Raw genomic sequence first — 14071 nt, 5'->3', positions numbered from 1 at the left:
CCAGTCACAGTGTTAGAGATCTTTAGTTTAGTGATTAACCCCAGTCACAGTGTTAGAGACCTTTAGTTTAGTGATTAACCCCAGTCACAGTGTTAGAGAGCTTTAGTTTAGTGATTAACCCCAGTCACAGTGTTAGAGAGCTTTAGTTTAGTGATTAATCCCAGTCAGAGTGTTAGAGGAGACGAGAGCTTTAGTTTAGTGATTAACCCCAGTCACAGTGTTAGAGAGCTTTAGTTTAGTGATTAACCCCAGTCACAGTGTTAGAGAGCTTTAGTTTAGTGATTAACCCCAGTCACAGTGTTAGAGAGTCGGAGAGGAGAGCTTTAGTTTAGTGATTAACCCCAGTCACAGTGTTAGAGGAGACGAGAGCTTTAGTTTAGTGATTAACCCCAGTCATAGTGTAAGAGGGATTTAGTTTAGTGATTAATCCCAGTCACAGTGTTAGATAGCTTTAGTTTAGTGATTAACCCCAGTCACAGTGTTAGAGGAGACGAGAGCTTTAGTTTAGTGATTAACCCCAGTCACAGTGTTAGAGAGCTTTAGTTTAGTGATTAACCTGTCTAGGATGAGGGTGCCGCTAGCGGCACTCCCCCCCCACCCCCACTGAAAAACCAGTGCCGCGAAATTCAAAAAAAATATTTTTTTAAATATTTAACTTTCACACATTAAAGTCCAATACAGCTAATGAAAGACACAGATCTTGTGAATCCAGCCAACATGTCCGATTTTTAAAATGTTTTACAGGGAAGACACAATATGTAAAGATGTACATCTATTACCTAAAAACACATTAGCATAATCCACCATCTTTTATTTGTCCACCAACACCAGTAGCTATCTCCAATTCGGCTAAACTAAGATATTTATAGCCCCTAACCAAGAAAAAAACTCATCAGATGACAGTCTGATAACATATTTATGGTATGGGATAGGTTTTGTTAGAAAAAAGTGCATATTTCAGGTAGATGGCATAGGTTACAATTGCACCCACCGTCACAAATGGACTAGAATAACTACATAGAGCAACGTGTTTACCTACTTACTAATCATCAAACATTTCGTAAAAATACACAGCATACACTAATCGAAAGACACAGATCCTGTGAATACAGACAATATTTCAGATTTTCTAAGTGTCTTACAGCGAAAACACAATAAATCGTTATATTAGCATAGCACATAGCACATAGCAGCCCAGCATTGATTCTAGCCAAAGTGGGCGATAACGTCAACATCGCCAAAAATATATTAATTTTTTCACTAACCTTCTCAGAATTCTTCAGATGACACTCCTGTAACATCATATTACACAATCCATATAGAGTTTGATCGAAAATGTTTATATTTAGCCACCAAAATCATGGTTAGACAATGTGAAATGTAGACAAGCTGGTAAAGAAAATGTCCTTGCGCCACTTAGACAGTGATCTACTCTTATACATAAATACTCATAAACGTGACTAAAAAATATAGGGTGGACAGGGATTGATAGACAATTTAATTCTTAATACAATTGCGTTATTACATTTTTTAATTTATCCTTACTTTTCAATACAATTTGCGCCAAGCGAAGCTACGTCAAAAAACATGGCGTCCTAAGCCACTAAAATGTTTCGACAGAAACACGATTTATCATAATAAAAATGTCCTACCTTGAGCTGTTCTTCCATCAGTATCTTGGGCAAAGGATCCTTTCTTGGGAGAAATCGTCTTTTGGTGGAAAGCTGTCCTCTTGCCATGTGGAAAAGTCAACTGCGTTCGGGATGAACTGAAAAGCGTGCCCAACTTTTCACATCGTTGCAAAAATAAATGTCCCAAAATCGCACTAAACGGATATAAATTGCTATAAAACGCTTTAAATTAACTACCTTATGATGTTTTTAACTCCTATAACGAGTGAAAAGATGACCGGAGAAATATAACAGGCTAAACTAACGCTTGGAACAGGTGCGCGCCGGTGTCCACTTTGCTCATGACGCAGCTCCCAAAGAATGACTAGCTTCAGGGTTTTTTCATTTGTAGGGCCTGTGAACGTGCAATCGACCCCGTTGGAATCGTCATCACGTAAAGGCATCCAGGGGAAGACGTAAGAAGTGTCCGTATAGTCATAGCAACGACAGTGCCCTTTTAAATGACTTCAGAAGAGTGGCCAACATTTCTCAAATCTGACTCCATGTCAGGGAAATTGCTGTAGAATGGGCTCTGTTCCACTTAGAGACAAAATTTCAACTCCTATAGAAACTATAGACTGTTTTCTATCCAATAATAATAATAATATGCATATTGTACGATCAAGGATTTTGTGGGAAGCCGTTTAAAAAATTAGCCACATTAGCATAAGTAGTCTAAACAGCGCCCCCATCCCCAACAGGTTAACCCCAGTCACAGTGTTAGAGAGCTTTAGTTTAGTGATTAACCCCAGTCACAGTGTTAGAGAGTCGGAGAGGAGAGCTTTAGTTTAGTGATTAACCCCAGTCACAGTGTTAGAGGAGACAAGAGCTTTAGTTTAGTGATTAACCCCAGTCACAGTGTTAGAGGAGACGAGAGCTTTAGTTTAGTGATTAAAACCAGTCACAGTGTAAGAGAGCTTTAGTTTAGTGATTAACCCCAGTCACAGTGATAGAGAGCTTTAGTTTAGTGATTAACCCCAGTCACAGTGTTAGAGAGCTTTAGTTTAGTGATTAATCCCAGTCAGAGTGTTAGAGGAGACGAGAGCTTTAGTTTAGTGATTAACCCCAGTCACAGTGTTAGAGAGCTTTAGTTTAGTGATTAACCCCAGTCACAGTGTTAGAGAGCTTTAGTTTAGTGATTAACCCCAGTCACAGTGTTAGAGAGTCGGAGAGGAGAGCTTTAGTTTAGTGATTAACCCCAGTCACAGTGTTAGAGGAGACAAGAGCTTTAGTTTAGTGATTAACCCCAGTCACAGTGTTAGAGGAGACGAGAGCTTTAGTTTAGTGATTAAAACCAGTCACAGTGTAAGAGAGCTTTAGTTTAGTGATTAACCCCAGTCACAGTGTTAGAGGAGACGAGAGCTTTAGTTTAGTGATTAAAACCAGTCACAGTGTAAGAGAGCTTTAGTTTAGTGATTAACCCCAGTCACAGTGTTAGAGGAGACGAGAGCTTCCACGGTTAATGAAGTTAAGCTCCGAGCTCCTCTTTCCAGATGAATTAGTCCAATAGGAATGAAGAGGAGGCCTGGATGTGTAAACAACCTATATATGCAGACAACCGATCCGGCACATGGTCTTTAATGCACAATTAGACTGGCCTCTGTCTGGGGAGCAAGCTAGGCACACACCAGGTGGGTCTCTGAAGTCTGTTCCATACATCATCCTATCACTGGTAATGGGGCGAGCGCCGACGAGAGCCAGAGTGGCGTGTGTTTCCGTGTGTGTGTGTGTGTGTGTGAAGAGGAGGAGTGTGTGTGTGTGTGTGTGTGTGTGTGTGTGTGTGTGTGTGTGTGTGTGTGTGTGTGTGTGTGTGTGTGTTTGTGAAGAGAAGGAGTGTGTGTGTGTGTGTGTGTGTGTGTGCGTTCGTACATGTGTGTGTGTGCGTGCGTGTGTGTGTGTGTGTGTGTATGAGTGTATATATAAGACCCTGTGGTATCATTCAGAACTAGGGTAAACAAACACAAGGACACCAACGTCTCATTCCAACTCTAAACCCAGAACAGAACCTAATTACAAACCACAGACGCCGGAGGACACCGACGACCAACGGGGACAGATAATGGACCCATGTACATTGTGTTAATAGGGTGTCATAGTCCTGTTATTGAAAGATACATTACAAATGGCACACGTATCTCCCCATCGGCCCACGGTGAGGGTCCCTCATTGTGTTAATAGGGTGTCATAGTCCTGTTATTGAAAGATACATTACAAATGGCACAAGTATCTCCCCATCGGCCCACGGTGTGGGTCCCTCATTGTGTTTTAGAGTGTCTTAATGTTGTTTTATGATCTGATGTTGATGCGGTAGATGATCGTGAAATCTTCGTAGACGAACACAGTAGAACGGTTCTTTACTGAAGAGCTCAGTGACTTTCAACGTGGGGATGACTCCTTCTCCAGCAAGTCAGTTTTTTTTCCAAAATGTCTTCCCTGCTAAAGTGGTGTAAAGATCGCAGTCTATTTGGACACCGTCGGGAGGAGCGGCAACGCGTTCTCTGGAGCGGTGTAAAGACAGCCGTCCATTTGGACACCGCCGGGAGTAGGGGCGATGCGTTCTCTGGAGTGGTGTAAAGATCGCTGTCCATTTGGACACCGCCGGGAGGAGTGGCAACGCGTTCTTTGGAGTGGTGTAAAGACCGCCGTCCATTTGGACACCGCCGGGAGTAGTGGCAACGCGTTCTCTGGAGTGACGAATCACGCTTCACCAATCTGACAGTCCCAACGGTCATATCTGGGGTTTTTGGCGGATGCCAGGAGAACGTCACATGCCCCAATGCATAGTGCCAACTGTAAAGTTTGGTGGAGGAATAATGGTCCGGGGATGGTTGTCATGGTTCGGGCCCGGCCCTCTAGTTCAAATGAAGGGACATCTTAACCTTACAGCATACAATGTCATTCTAGACGATTCTGTACCTCCCAGTTTGTGTTGGGTTAATGCCCTTTCCTGATTCAGCATGACAATGGCCCCCGTGCACAAAACGAGGTCCATACAGAAATGGTTTGTCGAGATCGGTGTGGAAGAACTTGACTGGCCCGCACACAGCCCTGACCTCAACCCCATCGAACACCTTTGGTGATGAATTGAACGCAACATAATTGCCCCGACCTCACTAACATGGTCAGATAACTTGTGACCGAATGGAAGCAAGTCCATCTCAGCAATGTTCCAACATCTTTAGTGGAAAGCCTTTTCCAGAAGAGTGGAGGCTGTTATAGCAGCAAAGGTACCTGGGCTGCCTGCGTGCTCTGCAGTTTGGTTTCTTGATTCCTCCCCTGTAAGTATGATGTGAACCACTGTGCTGTCAAAGCCTAGTTCCTCAAGCTTCCTCAGGAGCGCGTGGCGGTGAATAGTATCAAAAGCTTTCTTCAGGTCCAAGATGATGTGAGCTGGCTGTTACAAGATGACTTGATGTCCTGCACAACCCTGAACGCTGCTGTAGATGTTGCTGCTTGTCTTCCTAAAACCCCTTTGATAGGCTGTAAGTAGGTTGTGACGTTAGAAACAGTTAGTGACCTGAGTGTTGCACCAGTCTTTCCAACGCTTTGGAGACAGCACATAGAATTGAACCTGGACTGTATCTTGGCCACGTCCGATCTATCCCGGTGACTTGTAGATTGGTGTTATGTAAGACATTTTCTATTGACCTGGGGGATCTCCCCTTTTGAGACAGATTGAGAATATGAGTCAGTGGAATCATTATCAGTGTGGTCCTTTGGAAGCCTAGGTGGACTGTTATCTGGCCCTGTTATCCGGCCCTGTTATCTGGCCCTGTTATCCGACCCTGTTATCTGGCCCTGTTATCTGGCCCTGTTATCTGGCCCTGTTATCCGGCCCTGTTATCTGGCCCTGTTATCCTGCCCTGTTATCCGACCCTGTTATCCGGCCCTGTTATCCGACCCTGTTATCTGGCCCTGTTATCTGGCCCTGTTATCCGACCCTGTTATCTGGCCTGTTATCTGGCCCTGTTATCCGACCCTGTTATCCGGCCCTGTTATCCGGCCCTGTTATCTGGCCCTGTTATCCGACCCTGTTATCTGGCCCTGTTATCTTGCCCTGTTATCCGACCCTGTTATCTGGCCCTGTTATCTGGCCCTGTTATCCGACCCTGTTATCTGGCCCTGTTATCTGGCCCTGTTATCCGACCCTGTTATCTGGCCCTGTTATCCGGCCCTGTTATCTGGCCCTGTTATCCGACCCTGTTATCTGGCCCTGTTATCTGGCCCTGTTATCCGACCCTGTTATCTGGCCCTGTTATCTGGCCCTGTTATCCGACCCTGTTATCTGGCCCTGTTATCTTGCCCTGTTATCTGGCCCTGTTATCTGGCCCTGTTATCTGGCCCTGTTATCTGGCCCTGTTATCCGACCCTGTTATCCGGCCCTGTTATCTGGCCCTGTTATCTGGCCCTGTTATCTGGCCCTGTTATCTGGCCCTGTTATCTGGCCCTGTGGCCTTCTCCTGCTTGATCTTCAGAAGTTCATTTAGGAAACTGTTACTTCATCAACAAGCTCTAGCCCCAAAAACATGCTCAGAGTCTGAGATATACAGTTCATTCGGAAAGCATTCAGACCCCTTCACTTTTTTACACATTTTGTTACGTTACAGCCTTATTCCAAAATTGACTATATTAAACTTTTTCCTCAACAATCTACACACAATACCCCATAATAACAAAGCAAAACCAGGTTTTTAGAAAAAAAAACTGAAATAATTTATTTACATAAGTATTCAGACTTTTGCAATGAGACTCGAAATTGACGCCCAGGTGAAGCCCGTTTCCATTGAGTCCACCTGTAGTAAATTAAATTGATTAGACAGGGTTTGGAAAGGCACACACCTGTCTATATAAGGTCCCACATTTGACAGTACATGTCAGAGCAAAAACCAAGTCATGAGGTTGAAGGAATTGTCTGTTGAGCTCTGAGACAGGATTGTGAGGAGGCACAGATCTTAGTAAGGGTACCAAAAATTGTCGGCAGCATTGAAGGTCCCCAAGAACACAGTGCCCTGCATCATTCTTACTAAGTTTGGAACCACCAAGACTCTTCCTAGAGCTGGCTGCCTGACCAAACTGAGCAATTGGGGGAGAAGGCCCTCGGTCAGGGAGGTGACCAAGAACCCTATGGTCACTCTGAAAGAGCTCCAGAGTTCATCTTTGGAGATGGGAGAACCTTCCAGAAGCAAAACACATCTCTGCAGCATTCCACCAATCAGCCTTTATGGTAGAGTGGCCCGATGAAAGCCACTCCTCAGTAAAAGGCACATGACAGCCCGCTTGGAGTTTACCAAAAGACACCAAAAGGACTCTCATACCACGAGAAACAAGATTCTCTAGTGTGATTAAACCAAGATTGAACTCTTTGGCCTGAATGCCAAGTGTTACTTCTGGAGGAAACCTGGCACCATCCCTACGGTGAACCATGGTGGTGGCAGCATCCTGCTGTGGGGATGTATTTCATTAGCAGGGACTGGGAGACGAGTCCGAATCGAGGGGAAGATGAAAGGAGCAAAGTACAGAGAGATCCTTAATGAAAACCTCCTCTGGAGCGCTCAGAACCTCAGACTGGGACAACAACCCTAAGCACATAGCCAAGACAATGCAGGAGTGGTTTCGGGACAAGTATCTGAATGTCCTTGAGTGGCCCAGCCAGAGCCCGGAGAGACCTGAAAATAGCTGTGCAGTGACGCTCCCAATCCAAGAGAGGATCTGCAGAGAAGAATGGGAGAAACTCCTCAAATACAGGTGTGCTAAGCTTCTAGCGTCATACCCATCAAGACTCAAGGCTGTAATCGCTGACAAAGGTGCTTCAACAAAGTACTGAGTAAAGGTTCTGAATACTTATGTAATTGTGATAATACCTTTTTTTTAAATTTGTATTACATATACTGAAATTCATAAAAACATGTTTTTGCTTTGTTGTTATGGGGTATTGTGATGTCATTATGGGGTATTGTGATGTCATTATGGGTATTGTGATGTCGTTATGGGGTATTGTGTGTAGATTGAAGAGGGGAAAAAAACATTTAATCCATTTTAGAATAAGGCTGTAACGTAGCAAAATGGAGGGAAACGGAGGGAAAATGGAGGGAAACGTCAAAGGGTCTGAATACTTTCTGATTACACTGTATGAAAGTAAATCTTTGGAGGGAGCCTGTATTTCTTTAGAAAGCTTGGATCCATAAGATGCAACATATCCATTAACAACATATCCATTATCCATTATCCATTATCCATTATCCATTATCCATTATCCATTATCCATAAACTCTTCTGCCATTTCTAGAGGGAGATGTTCTGCCATTTCTAGAGGGAGATGTTCTGCCATTTCTAGAGGGATGTGTTCTGCCATTTCTAGAGGGAGATGTTCTGCCATTTCTACAGGGAGATGTTCTGCCATTTCTAGAGGGAGGTGTTCTGCCATTTCTAGAGGGACGTGTTCTGCCATTTCTAGAGGGAGATGTTCTGCCATTTCTAGAGGGAGATGTTCTGCCATTTCTAGAGGGAGATGTTCTGCCATTTCTAGAGGGACGTGTTCTGCCATTTCTAGAGGGACGTGTTCTGCCATTTCTAGAGGGACGTGTTCTGCCATTTCTAGAGGGACGTGTTCTGCCATTTCTAGAGGGACGTGTTCTGCCATTTCTAGAGGGACGTGTTCTGCCATTTCTAGAGGGACGTGTTCTGCCATTTCTAGAGGGAGATGTTCTGCCATTTCTAGAGGGAGGTGTTCTGCCATTTCTAGAGGGACGTGTTCTGCCATTTCTAGAGGGACGTGTTCTGCCATTTCTAGAGGGACGTGTTCTGCCATTTCTAGAGGGACGTGTTCTGCCATTTCTAGAGGGAGATGTTCTGCCATTTCTAGAGGGAGATGTTCTGCCATTTCTAGAGGGAGATGTTCTGCCATTTCTAGAGGGAGATGTTCTGCCATTTCTAGAGGGACGTGTTCTGCCATTTCTAGAGGGAGATGTTCTGCCATTTCTAGCGGGAGATGTTCTGCCATTTCTAGAGGGACGTGTTCTGCCATTTCTAGAGGGACGTGTTCTGCCATTTCTAGAGGGAGATGTTCTGCCATTTCTAGAGGGAGGTGTTCTGTCATTTCTAGAGGGAGATGTTCTGCCATTTCTAGAGGGAGATGTTCTGCCATTTCTAGAGGGAGGTGTTCTGTCATTTCTAGCGGGAGACCTTCTTGAGGCATCCTGTCTAGTTCTACTCTGTTCTTGGCATGTTGTTTTGGCTTTCCAATAAAACAGTTGATTATTTCCCACATTGCACAGTTACCTCCCTTAGATTTAGTAGTAGGTTTCCTTTTCCTTCCTCACTTCAGCAGCTACGTTGTTTCTGAGACATTGATACCCTTCCCAGTCGTTTTAATGCCTTTTGTTTTTACCTCGTTTATCTGAACAGCGTCTCTGTGACTCAGCAGGGCCTTGATGTTGTCAGTCAGCCAAGGAGATTGAGTTACTGTTTTGTTTCTCTCTTCTCTGCTGGAGCTGTAGATGAAGGTTTGGGACCTGTTAAAAATATCTCTTGAAAGGCTTTCCAGGCCTCATTCACGTTGTTACATGTCAGGACTATTTTCCAGTAGGCTGACTCGAGGGAGTCTATGAAAGACTGCTGGTTAAAGCTTGTCTCCTGTCTGAAGGTACGGTCTGGTTGATGTACAGGTCTCCTGTCTGAAGGTATGGTTGATGTACATCTCTACACCTCCCCCTTATCTGTTTCTGTCTCTCCTATAGAGAATATATCCTTCAATGTCCACCACAGAGCTGGGAATAGTGTCTGTTAGCCGGGTTTCACTAAGGATGTGAACGTTAGCCCTGCTAAGACCAAGGATGTGAACGTTAGCCTTGCTAAGACCAAGGATGTGAACGTTAGCCCTGCTAAGGCCTAGGATGTGAACGTTAGCCCTGCTAAGACCAAGGATGTGAACGTTAGCCCTGCTAAGACCAAGGATGTGAACGTTAGCCCTGCTAAGACCGAGGATGTGAACGTTAGCCTTGCTAAGACCAAGGATGTGAACTTTAGCCCTGCTAAGACCAAGGATGTGAACGTTAGCCCTGCTAAGACCAAGGATGTGAACATTAGCCCTGCTAAGACCAAGGATGTGAACGTTAGCCCTGCTAAGACCAAGGATGTGAACGTTAGCCCTGCTACGACCTAGGATGTGAACTTTAGACCTGCTAAGGCCTAGGATGTGAACGTTAGCCCTGCTAAGGCCAAGGATGTGAACGTTAGCCCTGCTAAGACCAAGGATGTGAACTTTAGCCTTGCTAAGACCAAGGATGTGAACGTTAGCCCTGCTAAGACCAAGGATGTGAACGTTAGCCTTGCTAAGACCAAGGATGTGAACGTTAGCCCTGCTAAGACCAAGGATGTGAACATTAGCCCTGCTAAGACCAAGGATGTGAACGTTAGCCCTGCCAAGACCAAGGATGTGAACGTTAGCCCTGCTAAGACCAAGGATGTGAACGTTAGCCTTGCTAAGACCAAGGATGTGAGCATCTGAGCATCTGACCACAGCGTTGTATGTGACATGAACCCCATGAACCCCACTTTAGACAGCCATTTACTGGGTTAACTTGGGGGTCCGGTTCCTGATTTACAAGTATCAACTCTGTTGCGCGACCTCTTACATTTCGATTGGTCCGATTTGCAAGACAGGAGCACAATTAGAAGCACTGTCCATGTTGTCATTAATATGGTGCCCCTATATTCAACCCACAACACAGTTCCCTATAGAAATTCATTATTAACACATTATCTAATGATACGATTATGACATGTTACCTCGACTAACCGGTGCCCCCGCACATTGACTCTGTACCGTAACAGCCTGTATATAGCCTCCACATTGACACTGTACCGTAACACCCTGTATATAGCCTCCACACATTGACTCTGTACCGTAACACCCTGTATATAGCCTCCACACATTGACTCTGTACCGTAACACTCTGTATATAGCCTCCACACATTGACTTTGTACCGTAACACCCTGTATATAGCCTCCACATTGACTCTGTACCGTAATACCCTGTATATAGCCTCCACACATTGACTCTGTACTGTAACACCCTGTATATAGCCTCCACACATTGACTCTGTACCGTAACACCCTGTATATAGCCTCCACACATTGACTTTGTACCGTAACACCCTGTATATAGCCTCCACATTGACTCTGTACCGTAACACCCTGTATATAGCCTCCACACATTGACTCTGTACCGTAACACCCTGTATATAGCCTCAACCCATTGACTCTGTACCGTAACACCCTGTATATAGCCTCCACATTGACACTGTACCGTAACACCCTGTATATAGCCTCCACACATTGACTCTGTACCGTAACACCCTGTATATAGTCTCCACATTGACACTGTACCGTAACACCCTGTATATAGCCTCCACATTGAAACTGTACCGTAACACCCTGTATATAGCCTCCACACATTGACTCTGTACCGTAACACCCTGTATATAGCCTCCACTCATTGACTCTGTACCGTAACACCCTGTAAATAGTCTCCACATTGACTCTGTACCGTAACACCCTGTATATAGCCTCCACATTGACTCTGTACAGTAACACCCTGTATATAGCCTCCACATTGACTCTGTACCGTAACACCCTGTATATAGCCTCCACATTGACTCTGTACCGTAACACCCTGTATATAGCCTCCATATTGACTCTGTACCGTAACACCCTGTATATAGCCTCCACATTGACTCTGTACAGTAACACCCTGTATATAGCCTCCACATTGACTCTGTACCGTAACACCCTGTATATAGCCTCCACATTGACTCTGTACCGTCACACCATGTATATAGCCTCCACATTGACTCTGTACCGTAACACCCTGTATATAGCCTCCACATTGACTCTCTACTGGTACCCCCTGTATAGAGCCTCCACATTGACTCTGTACCGTAACACCCTGTATATAGCCTCCACATTGACTCTGTACCGTAACACCCTGTATATATCCTCCACATTGACTCTGTACCGTAACACCCTGTATATAGCCTCCACATTGACACTGTACCGTAACACCCTGTATATAGCCTCCACACATTGACTCTGTACCGTAGCACCCTGTATATAGCCTCCACTCATTGACTCTGTACCGTAACACCCTGTATATAGTCTCCACATTGACTCTGTACCGTAACACCCTGTATATAGCCTCCACATTGACTCTGTACCGTAACACCCTGTATATAGCCTCCACATTGACTCTGTACCGTAACACCCTGTATATAGCCTCCACATTGACTCTGTACCGTAACACCCTGTATATAGCCTCCACATTGACTCTCTACTGGTACCCCCTGTATAGAGCCTCCACATTGACTCTGTACCGTAACACCCTGTATATAGCCTCCACATTGACTCTGTACCGTAACACCCTGTATATATCCTCCACATTGACTCTGTACCGTAACACCCTGTATATAGCCTCCACATTGACACTGTACCGTAACACCCTGTATATAGCCTCCACACATTGACTCTGTACCGTAGCACCCTGTATATAGCCTCCACTCATTGACTCTGTACCGTAACACCCTGTATATAGTCTCCACATTGACTCTGTACCGTAACACCCTGTATATAGCCTCCACATTGACTCTGTACCGTAACACCCTGTATATAGCCTCCACATTGACTCTGTACCGTAACACCCTGTATATAGCCTCCACATTGACTCTGTACCGTAACACCCTGTATATAGCCTCCACATTGACTCTCTACTGGTACCCCCTGTATAGAGCCTCCACATTGACTCTGTACCGTAACACCCTGTATATAGCCTCCACATTGACTCTGTACCGTAACACCCTGTATATATCCTCCACATTGACTCTGTACCGTAACACCCTGTATATAGCCTCCACACATTGACTCTGTACCGTAGCACCCTGTATATAGCCTCCACTCATTGACTCTGTACCGTAACACCCTGTATATAGTCTCCACATTGACTCTGTACCGTAACACCCTGTATATAGCCTCCACATTGACTCTGTACCGGTACCCCCTGTATATAGCCTCCACATTGACTCTGTACCGTAACACCCTGTATATAGCCTCCATATTGACTCTGTACCGTAACACCCTGTATATAGCCTCCACATTGACTCTGTACCGTAACACCCTGTATATAGCCTCCATATTGACTCTGTACCGTAACACCCTGTATATAGCCTCCACATTGACTCTGTACCGTAACACCCTGTATATAGCCTCCATATTGACTCTGTACCGTAACACCCTGTATATAGTCTCGCTATTGTTATTTTACTGCTGCTGTTTATATACTTGTTACTTTTAATTCTTATTCTTATTCATATTTTTATTTATTTTATTTGTTTAACTGAATTGTTGGTTAAGGGGCTTGTAAGTAAGCATTTCACTGTAAGGTCCTGTTGTATTCAGCACATGTGACCAATAACATGTGTTTTGATTGTACATGTACGTACAGGATCCTGACAATGTGTGGTAATGTCTGTGTCTTCAGAACAGATCGATGACATTCCCATAACAGGCGTCCTCATTATGACACCATAATAGCGCCGTCGTTACATCATCATTCAGCGCCAGCCAGCCGGCGGGAGGTAAAACGTTTGGGCCCTGGAGATGTGTTCGCCGCTAAGAGAAGCGAATTAAGCCGTTTTTGATTGGCTGTCACACGGCCATCGCCTGCCAGCGTGCAAGCCAGCCAGGAGACGAGCCAGCGCGACACTGTTTAACAGACGTGACAACAACAGGAGAAGAGCGATGTGCCCGTTGGCAGTCAGTTATCATCTGAGCAGAGAGACAGAGAGGGAGGGAGGACAGGGGGCTGAACCAGCCTGTGTATTCACTATGTCACCCTCCAGGCTCTGTGACACCCTGTGTGTGTGTGTGTGTGTGTTCATGTGCATGTGTGTGTGTGTGTGTGTGTGTGTGTGTGTGTGTGTGTGTGTGTGTGTGTGTGTCGGTGTGTGTGTCGGTGTGTGTGTGTCGGTGTGTGTGTGTCATTGTGTGTGTGTGTTAGTACGTGTGTGTCAGTCTGTACGTGTTAGTATGTGTGTCAGTATGTGTTTATGTTAGCGTGTGTGTCAGTGTGTGTGTATGTTAGCGTGTGTGTCTGTGTGTGTGTATGTTAGCGTGTGTGTCAGTGTGTGTGTATGTTAGCGTGTGTGTCAGTGTGTGTGTGTGTTAGTACGTGTGTGTCAGTCTGTACGTGTTAGTATGTGTGTCAGTATGTGTTTATGTTAGCGTGTGTGTCAGTGTGTGTGTATGTTAGCGTGTGTGTCTGTGTGTGTGTATGTTAGCGTGTGTGTCAGTGTGTGTGTATGTTAGCTTGTGTGTCAGTGTGTGTGTACGCAGAGAGGCAGTGCTGCTT

Source organism: Salvelinus fontinalis, unplaced genomic scaffold (assembly GCF_029448725.1).
Source record: "Salvelinus fontinalis isolate EN_2023a unplaced genomic scaffold, ASM2944872v1 scaffold_0229, whole genome shotgun sequence".
In the NCBI taxonomy this organism is placed as follows: Eukaryota; Metazoa; Chordata; class Actinopteri; order Salmoniformes; family Salmonidae; genus Salvelinus; species Salvelinus fontinalis.
The sequence above is the reverse complement of the archived record's forward strand: the minus strand, read 5'-3'. Positions refer to the sequence as shown.